Raw genomic sequence first — 17,626 nt, 5'->3', positions numbered from 1 at the left:
ATATGGGCTTCTGAGCAAGAAGTTCAGACCTAAGTGAGATGAGAGAATGAAAGAGGAGGGGGAAAAAGGTGGGGAAGGCAGGAGGAAAGGACTGAGGATCCAAAGAGAAACATGTGATTAGAATGTGAACTAAACAGTCAAAACTATGACACAGCATTAGAGCAGAGACAAATGGATTTGATTGAAGGGGAAAAGAATTGGAAAAACAGGCAAGTTTCTTTTCTTTCTCTCTGTATAAAATCTAACTCCAAATTTTGTTCTTAATTCAGCTGATTTTCTCTCCACACTGCTGCTACTACTAGGAATGTACCAAAGAGTTTGGTTACTACTTGCCCTGCAGCTTGTTTTTCACAATTATTTTGGGTGAAACAATGCTTTGATCACTTCTGCTGTGATGCCTTTTGTTATGTTAACATCATCCACATGGAGGAGTTCTATAAAACATATATATGCCTGCAGGACAGTGTTACTCAAAAACTTCCCACTGGAGCCTACCCAGGGTTACACTAGTATGGATTTATTCATTGAGGAATTAACACTCCACTATATGCACTGTATGGTTAAATTGAAGAGGCTAGGGCTGCCACTACAGATTTAAACTAAAGGGGAACCAGCTATCTCTCACAAACACGCACACATTCATTCATCCCTGCCTTCGGGCACCCACACACTTACACAGGCATATGGGTTGCAGAAGGAGCCAAGGCATGTTACACCTGGAGGGTCTCTCTGCTGATCATGGCTAGGGAGCTGGCCAGAAAAGAAACTGGCTGCAAAAAGAGGAGCTCCTCAGAAAAGAGGGTTTCTGCCACATACGCTCTCCTTTTATAGCCTCTGTACAACCCCTGTGACTTACCCACATTCCTCACCAGGGAGCATGCCCACCAGGGAGCACTTCCTTTGATCCAGCAGAGCAGCAATGTCTCCTTGATTGGTCTGATGACTCATTACCTGGCTCCACCTGCTCAGCCTTGCAGTTTCTAATCACAAACCCTCAATAGTCTCCACTCATACACACACACACACATTCATATCCGGGGAGAGTGCAGTTTAGAGCAAGTTACAAGCAAAGTGGCTGAGAGTTACAAAGATTACAGAATTTCAAGGCTCAACAATCACCAAGTTTACAGTAATTTTCTGAATTTATAAAGCAAAGTTGCTAAGAGTTACAAAGTTGCAAGGTTTTACAAAGATTACAAGTTGCAGAGTTTAAAAGGCAATGCAGCTGAAACAATTACAAAGCTTCAGAGAATCATTTACAAATGAAGTGACTTAGACCATAACTACGCTCCTCCCCCACCACCACCACCACCACACACGCAGCAATGCAGTCAGCAGGAAGTTTTTGTCAGTCTCTAAGTCATGTGTTGGCAGGACCTTACAGTTTAGTGTATTTCCAGAAAATCCATGTGTAAAATCAAGTAATAGCTTGGGCGGAGGCTTTTATGCAACCGACAGTTGCAAATGTTTTGTTTCCTGGAGTTCAGAATGACAACATGCAAGAATCCAAAGACTGGGAGAGAAAGCCAATTGCTTCCTAAGACAGCTAAGTACATAGAACTCACCCCACTTTGCTTTAAGTTGGCTCTTTTCAGACCCTCATGCTTGGCTATAGAGCCCCCAGTTTGCAAGTAGCAGAAGAAAATTTGCTGCATTCTTAGGGCATGTCTGTGTTAGGAAATTATTTCAAAATAACTACATTTGAAATAAAACTTCCAAAATAACTATTTCAAAATAAGCTTATTCCCCAAGGAAAGCAGGAGTACATGCAGTGTCAAAATAACGGGCTTGGTAGTGTGGACGCTCTGCTCATTATTTCAAAATAAGAGAGGTTATTTTGAAATAACTCGGTAGTGTACACCAGGGCTGTGTCTACTCTGCATCCCTTTTCTGGAAAAGGGATGCAGATGAGACAAGTCGGAATTGCAAATGAAGCGGGGGATTTAAATATCCCCCGCTTCATTTGTATAAACATGGCTGCCGCTTTTTTCCGGATCGTGGCTTTGCCGGAGGAAAGCTCCAGTCTAGACGGGATCTTTCGGAAAATAAAGCCTTTTCCGAAAGGTCCCTTATTCCTCTTAAATTCAGGAATAAGGGACCTTTCGGAAAAGGCTTTATTTTCCAAAAGATCCCATCTAGACTGGCGCTTTTCTCTGGCAAAGCCCCGAGCTGGAAAAAAGCGGCAGCCATGTTTATACAAATGAAGTGGGGGATATTTAAATCCCCTGCTTCATTTGCAATTCCGACTTGTCTCATCTGCATCCCTTTTCTGGAAAAGGGGTGCAGTGTGGACACAGCCCAGGGCTTAGTGATAGCTTGCTAAACCAAACCAGTGCTACACCCCACCCATCAAACAGTGGTAATGGATAATAGCTAGGCAGGTGGCAAGCTACACAGTGCTCAGCTATGTGAAAAACATGCTCAGATTGTTACTTCAATTGAATTCCTCCCCCAGAGCCACCCTTTTGCTGCTTTTATCCTTCTGTATTTTGTCGTCAACCAACGCCACAGCCCTGTGGTGTCTGATACAGGTGCTTATCTTTATACACTGAGCTGCTCCATTGCACTTGAGATTACTGAGTATGTAAATATTAAACATGAATTTAAATCTTTGGAGGGTTGGGACTCAAATTTGTAAATTCTCCCTTTTACCACTTGCATGTACAGCTCCTAGCACTTCAGAAACTACTGCACTGCATATATGGATTTCATGAATCTGAGTCAGACTGGCCTGCCTTCCCCTGGGACACTGAGTCCAGTTCTCCTAATCCTGTTCTCTGGGATGCCACTGTGTTAACTGATTTTGGATGCCAATTTTCTGGGTGCCTAAGATAAAATACCATAACTTGATGTAAGTGGTAGGGTACCCAATTCCTTTATGATTTCTTCAGTGAACAATAACCAACTCCCCATCCCCACTAGGTCACAGAAATTAGTGTGAGGAAAGACCTATTAAATCTCTCTGCCTGGTCCTTTAAGTAAAATGTCTAGTGGTCTCACTTGTTTTAAATGCCCACTACTGAGTGACTCCTACTGCTTGCTAGACTGACTACTCACAAGCTAAAAGTAGTTGCTAGAAGTGTTCCAACTATTCTACCTAAAACGATTTCTCCTCATTTCCAGGGCCCTATACACTCCACGTATCTCTCTGCACTCATTTCCTAACTTGTACTCCTACGCTCACTCCCTTTTGATTGGCACAACCCTCCCTACTATCTGCTCCCTTCATAGAATTCTCCCACTCAAAGTTCTGCTCTGTCTTTCATGTCACCTTTTGAGCTTAGAACAGCCTGCCTTTTCCCATTCACCAGACAACCTTCCTCCAAATTCCTTCTCAAAACCCACTCTCTATAAAGGATTTCTAAAATAGCCTTTTTTTAGACTCTTACTTTACCTCCTAATCTCAACATATTTATGCATTGCTTACAGCACAGCTGGCTTTCCCATATCTGAGTTCCTTAGGGGTAGGGTGACCATATTTCCCTATACTGAATACAGGACATCTGGTAAAATTACTCATATTCAAGTGACTTCAACAGCAATCAATCATACAAATGTTCAAATTGACATCAAGTAGACTGAACCCCTGTTAAAAAGTAATACTGTGTAGATGAATTGTTTTTATTTACTTTCTCTTTAAGGCTTTGGGGTTAACATGGAGAGTGGTTACACACATACTCTCACACATCTCTCACACATGTGGTGGTAACTGACTGACCCAAGCCACCTACCCGGTGCTTTCCATCCTCCATGTTTGGCTGAGCCCTTGGGAAAGATCCTACTCTCCACAGCAACACATAGGTGGGGCATGCAGAACTAGGGACACCTCTCCACAGATTTCTGCCAGGGTTCACTACAGAATGGGGCCAGCATCAGCCTTTGAGCACTGTGTGTGGGAGAGGGAGGGGAGCTGCTTTCAGATGCAAAGAAGGGATGACCTAGCCCATGTCTGCAAAGCTCTTCTCCCCTCTGACTCCTGTGCAGCTGAAAGCAATTTGTTCCTTCCTTCCTTCCCACACAGTGTCAAAAAGCAGCTAATGCCTCTAGGCTGCTGTTGGCCATTGACATAACCCAGCCATCTCCTGTCTCCCTCTTATAGCCTAGGCAGGAAGGAGTTATGCCCTAAGGATGAGTTGTGCATTAAGGGGCAAGGAACCTGACTGCTCAGACTTCAGCAAGCCAGGCCAGAGAGGTGGATCAGCAGGGAAGGATACCTAGGGGCTGGAGCAGCCCCTTGCTCAGTGGTGGAGATGTGGATGAAGAGGGTGCTAAACCTCTGCCAGATGGGAGCCTGCAGGTTCAGGGTGTGAGCAAGCTGAAAATTGCTTCTCTCCTCCCACTCCAGAGCTTAGCTGAGTGGTGGTGAGGATTCTCATGCTAGCGCTGTGAGTGGCTTTGGCACATGCAGGGCTCAGCTCTTCCTAGCTACCACTCCAAGCCAAAGGGATTTGGGGTTTCCCACGGTGCTGGCCCTGGTACTTGACTTTGATCTCTCTCTGTTACTTTCCTTTCCTCTTATCGGCAGAGCATGAATAAAGAGGTAGAGACAAGAGACTTTTCTCCAAATCTCCTCTAGTTCTGTTACTGGCTTCTTTTTTTCCAGCCAAGAAATATTCACTACAAAATATATAGTCATATTTCCCATGACCCACTAAGCCAAATCCCTTGCACTACAGATATTTATGTAGACCTATTTTATCTCTTGTCTTAAAGCCATATAAACAGAGGGACCAGGCAGTCTACTAATGGCAGTCTATTGCTGTTGGATTTACCTATTTGGGGGCAAATTAGACTTATATTGGTGCTTTGAAAACTTAAGTATGTTTCAAGTGACAGGCACTGACTTTCATTTATCTGTGTGGTTGTGCCACCCATCTCCGCCTGAGGCTCCTGCCCCTACTCCACCTCTTCCTCCACGGCCCTGCCTTCACTCCATCTCTCCCCATCCCATTCGTATCTCTCTCCCCACCTCCTGCTAGCTGCCAACAGCTGATTGACAGGACTCACAAAATAGCGGAGACTGGTTGGTGTTTAGCATCCACTATTTTTTCTGTGGGTGCTTCAGAATCAGCAGCTATGTTTCAAGTAATATTTTAGCTTATTTACATGCCATATCTGATTGGGCCACATCTCCACTTTCCCGAGGATTGACGCTCTTGCAATTGATCTTCCAGGGTTTGATTTAGTGGATCTAGTAAAGACCTAGTAAATCAAACACTGAGAATGCCCCCGTCGGCACCGGTACTCTTCAGTGTCTCAAGGAGTAAGGGAAGTTAGTAGGAGCATTTCCCCTGTTAACCTCGCTTTGTAGAATCTGTAACACCAAGCTCAGCTTAAGATACGTTGACTCCAGCTACATTATTTATGGGGATATTAATTATTTATGGGATCTTTGGGGCAGGACCATCTTGTATGTTTGTACAGTGCCTATCACAATGAGGACTTCGATTGGAGTCCTTAAGTTCTACCCCAATACAAGTGAATAATATTTCTAATAGTAATTGTCATGACAAGAGAGGACAGACATTCTGATATGGGTGTAGCTGCTTTGCACTGCCCTGCAGGCATACTCTGATTTTAATATTTTTTCACTCACCCTGGATTGATCCTTCATGGATTAACAATGATTTTTCAGTGTTCCTAAAACAGCATAGAGGGACGTAAGCCACTACTCCTATCTATGTACCAGAAATGCAGGAAAAAGGAAGCAGAGCTGAGGGACAAGCAGCATGGTACCCAGACCCATGCTAACGTTTGGTGACATTTATGGCTTGTGGAAGTTTACAGATTGGTGTAAATTGACTCTGCCTCGGGGGGACTAACCTTGCTGAGAGCTGTCTCAGGATCATCTGAGTGCAAACGTAAGCTTTAAACTCACTGTATTTTGAATCTGAATATGAGAGTCAGGGGGATTGTGCTGTTAGATTTGCATCTGCTAACTTGGAAAAAAATGTCAGTTCTGAGCCCAAAACTATACTCTGTCATGTAAATGGCTCTTGCTCATACTGTATTATTAGTCCCACTTTGGTTAGGACTAATCAGAAGAGTAAAGATTTACAGAATCAGTGGCTATTAATGAACTGTTTTTTCCACTGTTGCACAGATCAAACATGAGGTATTTCTTTGGACAGACGAACCTATATCTCCATTGACAATAAGGGGCAAGGGTGTGGGTAAAATGAATAGAAATCAACTTTTAAAAATAAAAAGAAAATACAGGACTCTACAAGTTGACTTGCTAGAGCAGATCATTTCTCTTTTTAGTCCACTGTCCCTTGGCTGCTAAATACATTGATTATAATACAGGCCTTGAGAGAGAGGAACGTGTCATAAAAAGTCAAACACAATGAAGAGATGCCTGATGATTACCATACATTATTTATGCCAGAGTGGAACTTGGTTGCAAAATGCTGCAGTAATGGAGAAGATTGTATGATTATACAGTAGTATGGGATTAATATGATAACGCAGCCAGAGATGAAAGTCAGCTGGTGCGCTTGGGTGCCGGCAGGCTGGGGCACTCAGCTGAAGCAGGAGGCAGGGCATGTTCCCAGCCTGTTTCTTGGGGCTTTCCTTCAGGCTGCTGCACTGAGCAGCAGGCAGCCAGATAATTTAAAGGGGCTGGCTGTGGCTGCACTCCCCCACCGGTCTGAGCCTGCCCCAGATCTGAGCACCCCCAGGCTCTGTTTAGGGAAGACAGAGATTCATACTGAGATGCTGCTTGCTGTTCTCCTTTGTCGCTGTGAGGGAGCAAGAGGGAAGTGCACAATGTGCATCACTCACTCCTCGGCTCCCTCCCCTCCCCAGCCAGGAGGAAAAGAAATGTGCAAGAGGAAAGCGCACACACCCTACCCTGACTCCTGCACCCCCCATGCCCCAACCTTCTGCTCTGAGACCCACTCCCCTCCAGGGAGTGAGTGACCCACACTGAGAGTCTCTCTCGCTCCCTGACAGTAACCAAAGGCAACAGAAAGCAACAGTATGTATCTCGGGGGTCAGGGAGTTCCAACCCTCTTACCCTCCCTAAATAGCACCCTTTTCTCCTACACATATAACCCACTTCCTGCTCTGAGCCTCTCCTCACACAGCCCAGCCCTGACTCCTGCACCTCCCATGTCCAAACCCTCTGCCCTGATGCCCTCCCTGAGGGAGATGCAATACAAGAGTAAGTGTAAGAAATTTGAGTTACTTTCTCCTCTGAATGCAACTAAAGACTGAATCATAACAGCCCTTCAAAAGGGGACAGAGTTCACTTTGTGGGGGCCATGTCAATGTCCTTCCTTGACTTTCTTAGTGCTAACTGTTCAGCTTTCATTCTCTCCCAATGGAGCTTTTTTGATGGAATAATATATACATTCAATAGTATTGCCTGTATTTAGAGAGGAAACTTATTACTGTTGACCTAATGTACTAATGCTGCAAACTGCAAGATGTGCAATCAGCAAACTATTAAACACCAAGAGCTACATAACTTATTTTCATACCGCAACTGAAATGTAATGAAAGGTTTCTACAGCTATACTACTTTATTTCCAGCATTAGCATGGTCTTCATGTAAAAGGTTCATCTCAGTGAAATTACACATCTACTTAGCAAGTACAAGAGCAGAGCACTGGGGAGCAAAATGGATATAAAACATATATATGGCTGTGTCTACACTGGTAAGTTATTCTGGAAAATCAGCCGCTTTTCCGGAAAAACTTGCCAGCTGTCTACACTGGCCGCTTGAATTTCCGCAAAAGCACTGACGATCTAATGTAAAATCATCATTGCTTTTCCGGAAAAACTATGCTGCTCCCGTTCGGGCAAAAGTCTTCTTCCGGAAAACTGTTCCAGAAAAGGGCCAGCGTAGACAGCACAGTAGTGTTTTCCGCAAAAAAGCCCCGATCGCGAAAATGACGATCAGGGCTTTTTTGTGGAAAAGCGCGTCTAGATTGGCCATGGACACTTTTCCGGAAAAAGTGCTTTTCCGGAAAAGCGTCCTGCCAATCTAGACGTGCTTTTCCGAAAATGCTTTTAATGGAAAACTTTTCCGTTAAAAGCATTTCTGGAAAATCATGCCAGTGTAGACGTAGCCCTCACGACGGAAGTAACTAAGGGTATGTCTACACTACCCCGCTAGTTCGAACTAGCGGGGTAATGTATGCATACCGAACATGCAAATGAAGCCCGGGATTTGAATTTCCCGGGCTTCATTTGCATAAGCGGGGAGCTGCCATTTTTAAATCCCCGCTGGTTCGAACCCCGTGTAGCGCGGCTACACGGGGCTCGAACTAGGTAGTTCAGACTAGGTTCCTATTCTGAACTACCGGTACACCTCGTGGACTAGGTTCCTATTCCTCGTGGACTAGATTCCTATTCCGAACTACCGGTGTACCGGTAGTTCGGAATAGGAATCCTAGTCCGAACTACCTAGTTCGAGCCCTGTGAAGCTTCATTTGCATGTTCGGTATGCATACATTACCCCGCTAGTTCGAACTAGCGGGGTAGTGTAGACATACCCTAATTTCTTGCAAGCTTTACCAAAGGAAAGGGTGTTAAGGATGGACTTGAAAATGGATATGGGAAATGATCTTGCATATCATCTTAGGAATAGTGACACAAGCATGTGGGCAGCTGTGGAACAAAGACAGTTGTGAGAAGCAGCTGGTGTTTAGAAGCTGGGGAACTTTATTCTGGTTTGGACAAGCACATCAGTGTTGATGCTCATTTGAACCTTGCCAAGCCTCTTTATCATAGAAGTCAGATTTTCAATTGTGAGGACCATTTAACTTTGGAACAAATGATCATGGGTGTGACAAGAGTCTTTAGATCAAAATTGGATGCCTTTCTGAAACATAGCCAGTCTTCACTGTGTGATGGAGAACTTGCCATATCCCAAACTAATTTGTTTTAATGTCTAATTAATCTCATCTGACAATTTTGAATCCTATTTAATGTTATGCTTTTGTGTGGTAGATTGGAGACCCATCCAGTAACACAAGGCCTAATCTTGCATATTTGTGTGCAGGAAGAAGCTAATGGCAAATGCAAAATAGTTAATACAGAAAATATACAAAACAGAATACATGAATACACTTGTTCTATCAGGGTCACAAATGGATACTTAAGGGCCCCTATTCAGCATATCGCATATACAAGTGCTTGAACTTTAAGCATATGCTAAGTCCTCTGTACTTCAATAAAATGTAAGGATCTGCTTATGTGCTTTGTTGAATTAGGGTTCAAACAATTATGCATGTACCATTACTTCAGTTGCATAAAGTATTACCTGTTTGTACCTCAACTGTACCTGTTCTGAGCTTTATTTTGCTCTCTTAGCCCTGGTCTACACTAGGGAGCTATTTTAAAATACCCACCTTACATTAAATAATAAGCAGAGCGTCCACACTACCCAGCCTGTTATTTGGAAATAATGGGGGATGCTTATTTTGAAATCTGTACTAATTTCAAAATACTTATTTCAAAATAATGTTAGTGTGGATGCTCTACTGCTGCTATTTTGAAATAACTACCGCCCAGAGTAATTCGAAGTAATTACTTCCCAGTGTTTCCTGAGGCTCTAAATTGATGTTGCATGTCCATAATAACAGAGCTTGTCTCAAAGTAATTTCAAGAAGCCTTCATAGTGAGGACACGCTATTGTGATTTTGTTATTTTGGGAGTTATTATTTTGAATTTAGTTATTTTGACATAATTTCCTAGTGTAGACATGCCCTTTGATATGTAACATTATTATGTGAGTGCATTTCCTTCTAATTTTCAATATTCAAGCCATTAACATAGGAAATGTAGAGAAGCTGCCTATTTCTTATGAATTTGGTCCATGTGTTATAATTTTTAGCTAGATCTTTGGCTTGTGACTGATGCATTTAGGCTTTCTCTCACTTTCGCTACAGAAAATCACTGGGAAGTAACATTGAATTCATCTTAAAACGCTACCCAAGTCAAAGATACATTACTGTACATTAAAAGATCCTTATAGACATGAACAAATAAAATATGACATCAAGTGCCACTTATACTGAATATTACATGTAATCACTTGGCTCTGATTACTTGAAATTCATTCTAGAGTACTTAAGGAACTGGCTGAAACAAATCTCAAAACTGTTAATTATTAACTTTGAGAACTCAAGGAAGATTGGTGAGGTCCCAGATGACTGCAGAGGGCAAACATAGTATCTCTCTTTAAAAAGGAGAACAAAGGACTCGAGGAACTATAAACCAATTGGCTTAACTTAGAAATTAATAATTTCCCATTATCTTTCAGGTATCAAAGTACCTAGAGGATAAGAAGATTATAAGGAATAGCTAGTCTGGATCTGTGAAGAGCAAATCATGCAAATAAAACTTCCTACCTTCTTTGACACTGGCTTAGTGGCTGGGCAGAAGCTGGAGGTGTGCTATATCTTGATTTTTAATAAGTCTTTTGATACAGTCCCACACAAGGTGTTCATAAGCAAACTGGGGGGATGTGGCCTAGATGAAATTAGGGTTGCGTCTATACTGCACAGTTAAATTGGAAAAAGATACACAATTTGCAGTAAGTACATTTTTCAAATTTTCTTTCGAAAGAGGCTTTTCCGAAATTTGGCCCTCCAAATTTCGGAAAAACCTGCTCTTTCTACACATCCTTTATGGCTTGTAAAATGAGGTTTACAGGGATGGCGAAAGTGTGCATCCATTTTTTTTGAAATTTTTGTAGGAAAAGCAGACACATTCAGTATCCCGGAAAAACTCTGCTGTGTCCAGGGAATGCATTTGCTCTTCCGCTTTTTTTTGTGGAAGAACAAATGTGCCCTTTTGGGGATCCCTGAATACCTTGTTCTACAAGGAATAAGGGTTCCTCTGAAAGAGGAGGATTTTCCACCATTTGGCCCTGTCTAGATGAGGCCAAATGGCAGAAAAGCCTCTTCTGGAAAAGCAATTGGAAAAAGCTACGCAAATTGTGCACCGTAATTTGTGTAGCTTTTTCTGAAAAAAGGCTATAGAGTACACCTAACCTAAGAGAATGCATATCTTCTTTCAAGACTGACAGTTAACCAATGAGCACAAACAGTGGGGAGATGTACTCTCTGGGATCCATGAGGTATCCTGAGATTGATAGCATTCAATATTCAGATTAATGATTTAGATAATGACACACTGAGTGTGTTTATAAAATTTGCTGGTGGCACCACACTCAGATGGGTTGCAAACACGTTGCAGGACAGGATAAAAGAAGTTACCCCAGATGTGAGAAGCAAGACTGAAGACAAAATGGAGGTGATGCAGCTGACTTTTTATATTCTCTGCCATTTGAATGTACTTGTATATCTTTTGCCCAGCACATGGGCATGGAAAAGGATTTGGAATGCCCTGTCCATTGGCATGTCTCTACAGATTCTGCAGATGCATGGACATAGCCCTTGGCTTCTCTCAATGGGCTCACTGTACAGATGATTGCTCTTCAACAACTTTGCGGTCTCTTTGCTGCTGCCACAACTGGCTGGGAACTGCCTGGGGAAGGGTGCTCTCCGTGGCTGGGCAGCTGCAGAAGGAGCCCCTTCTCGTGGCAGCAGCTGGGAGGTGCAGCTCCATCCTTATTCATTCAAAACAGCTTTGTCAGGTTGGAGCATTGGTCTGAAATCGACAACATGAAATTCAACAAAGGCAAATGCAAAGCAAGATGTGAAAGAAGGAAAATCAAATGCACAACTACGAAATAGGGGATAAATGGACAGGCAATAACAGAGCTGGAAAAGATCTGAGGCTTATCAGTAAGTCTGTGTTTTAGCCACAGGTATTTTTAGTAAAGGACATGGACAGGACCTGGGTAATAAACCAAAATTCATGGCCTGTGACCTGTCAGTCGCTGACTACTCCACGTGCTCAGCAGGAGTGCAGGTGGGTGGCCTGGGGCACCATAGATGCTGAGGTCGGGTGGCCTTGGACTCTTGCTATTGCTACAGACAGTGAGAGTGGCAGTGTGTGATCTGGGACCCCCACTAGGGCTGTGGGGGGAGTTAGTGGGGCAGGCAAGCTCCCTACCTGGCTCCACCCCTCTCAGAAAGTGGCAGCGTCCCCCATCCTCGTCTCTTAAGTGGCCGTGCAACCAGACAGCTCTGCATGCTACCTCTGCCATGTGCACCAGCTTCCAAATCCCATTGGAAACCACGGCCAGTGGGAGCTGTGGGGATGGTGCCTGCAAGCAGAGGCAGCACACAGAGCTGCTTGGCCATGCCTCTGCCTAAGAGCTGAGGGAGAGGAATGCTGCTGCTTCTGGAAGCCTCCTGAGGTAAGTGCTGCCCAGAGTCCTTATCCCCTCCCATATCCCAAATCCTTCTTACATCCAAACTCCTGCTGGCGCTGGGGAAGGGAAGCCACAGTGGCCCAAGATTGTCCCAGCAGCAGCTAGCCCAGCGATAGCCCAAGCTGTTCAGGGGACCTGTGGGCCAGCCACACTGTCTTCTGCAAAAGTCCTGGAAGTTCTGGAAAGTCATGGAATCCATGACTTCCGGGACTTGTCCTATGTCAAACATGGGAGAAAATTGTCCCGCTCTGTTTGCCTCAGGGTAGGTCTGAGTTGGTGCATTGTGTCCAGTTCTGGGCACTGTGGAGAGAGTCCTGAGGACAGCAACAAAAATGGTAAAGCGTTGTAAAAAATCTGATCTATAAGGAAAGGTATAAAGAAACTAGGCATGTTTAGTCTTGAGAACAGAGTTGGGAGTGGGGGGAGGCGGGAGGTGAACCAGCTAACTGTTTTCAAATACATAAAGTGAGTGGTGCCCAGTTGTTCTCTGTGTCCACTGGAGGTAGGACAAGAGGTAATGGGCTTAATCTGCAGCAAGGGAGATTTGAGGTAGGAAAAACTTTCTGACTATATGGAGAGTTATGTGCTGGAATAGATTTCAAAGTAGATAGTGGAATTCCTATCACTGGTGGTTTTAAAGAATAGCTTAGACCAGGGGCATGGCACCAGCAGTAGGCGCTGGGCCCTTCTCTGCCCTCACTGACCACAGGAGGAAGTGAAATGACCCAGCTCCCAGCCTACTCCCTGCTTCCCGCTGCCGGTGAACGCGAGGCCTGATTCCTCCCTTTCCCACAAAGCTCTTGCCCAGCAATGCAGCCCAGGGACTAGCGGGAGGTCTGGTGCAGGCTGCAGGGGTCAGAGCCCCCCTGCACTCATTGGTAGTGGTGGGAAGCAAAGTTACCTGATTTAGTCCAGGCCGTTCCATTCCCCCGGCTCCCAGCTATGTCGTTTTAGGGAGGCAGCTGCAGGGAGAGGGTCAGTTTTCCCTGTAAAATGTGCACTTGGACATCCACCCAGAAGAGATTCTGGTGCTGTTTAGCTTATTAGCAGAGTACTGACAGCCCATAGCCAGCAGCATGTGTTTTTATTGGTGCTGCACACCCGCACATGACTTGATGCACATAACAACATTTATTCTGTGCATGGTCCTCCTTTAGTGTGGGAGGGCTGGAGTACAGGACCTGTTGAGGTCCATCCCAGATCTTTGTATCTATCATTCTATGACTTCCTCAGAGAGAAAAATGTAAATGTAAAATGCTGAATTGGCCTGGATAGCTTTCTACTTCAAGACAAAAGCTAAGTGGCTTGAGTGCATTTTCATTGTTGAATGCTATATGCTAACAATGATTTGACATGGGGTGGGTTGTAATTGTTGGTTATTGCTTCAAGTTTGTATCAAGGAAGGAAGTGGGAATCGACTATTTTTCATCTAGACCAAATTAAAGTCACACACACTAGGCAAATGAACATCATTTTACACCCGTGGCATAATCACAAGGCGTGGGAGAAAAAACAATGCCTGAAAGTAAACTGCTCATTAGAGTGGAAGTATATTAGAGAGCTTGTGAGCAACATGAGCTGCTTTTGTTGCTTATGAAGGTTGAAACTTTCTTATTCTCAGTTTGTAAAAATATCAGCAAATAAAAACAAACAAACAAATAAATCTTCACATCCAATGCCCCAAGTCACCTCCATGGGAGGCAATTTTATACTCAGGTATACATGAGAGCAAGCCCAGAGCAGGGCTCTAAACATGATGTGCAGTTCTGTATCAGTGAAATAACAAATGGAAAAGGCAGAAAAAGTACATCTGTGGAGATCAAGGAAGGTGAAAATGTGCAGTTATTTCACCTGCCAATACTGATTTGTTCCTTATGCGGTTGCCCACATCGATGACCTTTGTTCAGTCCTATATACCTCTTTGTCTTGAAAGTCCCTGGGCCTTGTGTGGTCATTATGACTTGTTGATCACAGACCCTGCATAATAGGTGGTTTGGTTGTTCCTCCAACCACAGTTAAAAGCATGCTGCACACCTAGCATAGGGAGAGGAAATGAGCACATGTATTTTTACACCCTTTTCTTGTGGTGCCACTGAAAACAGTTAAGGGATAGAGTCTGACTTCTTTATACTGGATGAAAATGCTGAGTAATCACATTCACCTCAGCATGCCACTTCAGAATCACACCATTGTCATTGAGAAGAAATCTGATCCTAAATCACTAGATTATTTGGCCATACTTGCCTCTTCTAACAACTACACCCTTGGTTCTCTGTCATGGTGACGTTCTTACTCTTTTTTCCTTTTTTTCATGGTGTTTCCTGATCATTCGCCAAAAGTAAATAAATATATAAATAAAATCACCCCTTGTGTTCTTTCCCCCATCAAAACAATGATGTGTCATTTAAAATCTCTCTAACATTCAGCCCTGAGGAGATATGGAAGGGCAGAGGACTGTGGCAAGTATTCTGGCCCTGTCTCAAACCCACCCCCTTTATTCAGGAGCCCAGGGTTTTTTGTCATACATTGTGTACAGCCTCACACAATTTCCCTCCATTCTGTCCTGCCTCAGTACAGCAACCACAGCTCTGCTGAGAGGGGGCTGCCCATGCCTGGGGATGTAGGGATGGGATTTGCACCTAAGTGCTTGTACAGTGCTTACAATACCCAATATTGGTGCTATTTTAGTGCCTTGGAGACGTTCTCATAGCCAGGGCTACCACTGTGTGAGGTGCTGTGCAAACACACAACACAAAGTTGGGTCCTACCCATGTGTGCCTCAGAATGTGATGTCCGTCATCCAGTGCACTAAATGCCCCAATTACAACGATGCGGGTGAAATAAGATAATCCCAATGCTCTTGAATGAACTGACACGTGAAAATAATAAAAGACCAAAACACCCTGTCATGGGTAGAGGAACACTTTCCACAAAGCGATCACTCCACTCTGACCTATCAGTCCTGATCCTCAAAGGAAACTGTCACTACACTTTCAGAAGGCAACCCGGGGAGTTTAAATTCATAACTTTGCTAGAGACTGAAAGTTATTGTGTTAATAAAGATTTATGGCTTATTATAATGATCGGTAGCCCACTTACCTCCCCCCACCCATTTTTGCCCTATGACTACAGGGGTGCGAAAGGGCCATTCATCTTGAATGGTCCCTTTGCACATATTCTACACATATGCCAAACCACTTATGACACTTTAAGAGTATGTCTTCGCTGCAATGAAAAACTCGGGACTGTCCCATGCTGGTTGATTCAGGCTTGCAGGATTTCGGGCTGATTGGCGGTTTAACTGTGGGGCAGATATTTGGACTCAGGCCGGAGTCTGCAAAGTGGAAGGGTCCCAGAACTTGGACGGTAACCTGAGCCCAAATGCCTACACCATGATTAGACAGGCTCCCTTGAGCCTGAGTTAGTAGGCATGGGCCAGCTGTGGACAGGACTCCCAACAGAATTGCCAAGTCTCTAGCAAGCTGGGTGGAGGGGCAGTTCTGGGCCTCTGGAAGGGGCCAGGCCTCAGGTGAAAGGGGTGGGGCTGGGGGCCCAGCCTCTGACCTGCCAGCTGTTCAGCACTGCTCAGCCTGTGCTGCCCAGGCTCCAGCAGCTGCTTTGGACCTAGTAGCAGCAGCTGAGTGCCCTAGGCCCTTTTAAAGTGCTAGCAGCTGCTCCTTTTGCCCCCCTCTTCTAGTGACCCTGGCTACACCCTAAGTACTTCTCCCAAAGCGAGGAAGAGCTCCATGTTCCTTGCAAGCTTCCCTCTCTCACCAGCAGAAGTTGGTCCATGAAAGATATTATTTCACACACCTTATCTCTAGGGGGCTCTCTACACTGCAGAGAAGATCAAAGCTGCCACTGTTGATCTTCCAGGATTCAAATTAGTGGCTCTAGTGAAGACATGGTAATTCAAGCTGAGAAGGGCGCTCTGGTTGATGCCAGTAGTTCTGCTTTCATGAGGAGTAAGGGAAGTCAAAGGAAAAGTGTTCTTCCTTTGTCTTCCCACAGTGCGGTCTGTGCCTAAGGTTGGGTTAAGGAACTTTGACTTAGCTGTACAATTAACGTAGCTGAAGTTGCGTATCTTAATTGAACCTTATCCCATAGCGTAAAAATACCCATTGAGACCCCCTGCTCTAAGCAACGCTAATTGTTAACTGATACTTTGAAAGCTTTATGAAGAGTTAAAATAATCCCCTTTCTTATGTATTTTTTTATTTTACGTCCCATTTCCTACTGTATTGATGTACACACACAAATGTAGTAATGTGCCTCTTTTTGCATATTGCATTTAATACTTAAATATTTCGTCCAAATCATTAATGTCTCTTTGCAGCAGGGTCCTTCAAGGTCCCTCAGTTTCAGACTCATTTCTAGTCTTACTGCTTTCTTCTTTCAAGTGGAAAATGTAGTGCACATAATTTTATCTCCAAAGATTCTATAGCCTTCAGAGACAAACAGACATTCTGTGGTCATTTGAGTGACCGGTTACATACCGTGCACTCTTGCGTTGCCCCTTTGACCTGAGCCATTAGCCAGAATTCGGAATCTTGTAGGGTGGCTTTTGTTATTGAAAAATTAGGAATATAGATCAGGTATATATTTGGTGTAATATAATCTTGCTTATTTACAAAAATATCGATTGATACTCAGTCTTGTTTCCTCTTTTGTGTCTCCCTTCTCAGAAATCCCCAAGTGCAATATTCCAGTGAGAACCAAATACAGGACTATGTAGCACTTTAAAGACTAACAAGATGGTTTATTAGATGATCATCATCTAATAAACCATCTTGTTAGTCTTTAAAGTGCAACATAGTCCTGTACTTTGTTTCAGCTACACCAGACTAACACGGCTACATTTCTATCACTATTCCAGTGAGCTGTGTGTGGAAACAAGTTCTTTCTTTACTTCCCATCATGGCCATGCTCCCATCTCCTTTTACTGGCTCTCGGCCGTCAACATCCTAGACCTGGCTTTTGTAGTAAAGGAAACCTGTTATTTAGCCTGAATTAGATTGGAGGAAGGTAGGGAAGGCCTTGGTTCCAGGCTCCCTAGAAGGGGCAGAACCTTGTGCAGAAGGAACTAGCCTCCTCCCCCAGCCAGCCCTCAGCACTGCACAGGACTTGGGGCTCTGGCCATTGCCGTGGTAGCAGCAGGGATGGCCCCAGGCTCTGGGCCTTTTCAAATCACTAGGTCCCGGAATAACTGCACCCCGGGACTCCCCCTCTCCCTCATCGGCAATGCTGTGCCTGCTGTGCCTTGAACAGTTGTCCTCATGTCCTGCTGCTCTTCTTACTACATAAAGGGGGTTTGTTGCTTTTTCTGTTGAA

General features: G+C 44.2%; 1 long non-coding RNA gene across 1 annotated transcript in view; it reads left to right on the top strand.

Moving 5' to 3' along the window:
• The window catches only part of LOC142829482 (uncharacterized), a 42,283-nt gene extending 31,879 nt beyond the window's left edge, over positions 1-10,404 (top strand). The window contains exon 3 of the long non-coding RNA XR_012903908.2: positions 10,274-10,404. This is a non-coding gene — a long non-coding RNA (uncharacterized LOC142829482). The remainder of the gene's footprint in view (positions 1-10,273) is intronic.
• The last annotated feature ends 7,222 nt before the right edge of the window (positions 10,405-17,626 follow it).

The sequence above is a fragment of the Pelodiscus sinensis genome, chromosome 4, assembly GCF_052426305.1.
Source record: "Pelodiscus sinensis isolate ZL-2025 chromosome 4, ASM5242630v1, whole genome shotgun sequence".
In the NCBI taxonomy this organism is placed as follows: Eukaryota; Metazoa; Chordata; order Testudines; family Trionychidae; genus Pelodiscus; species Pelodiscus sinensis.
This window is presented reverse-complemented; position numbering and strand designations above follow the sequence as displayed.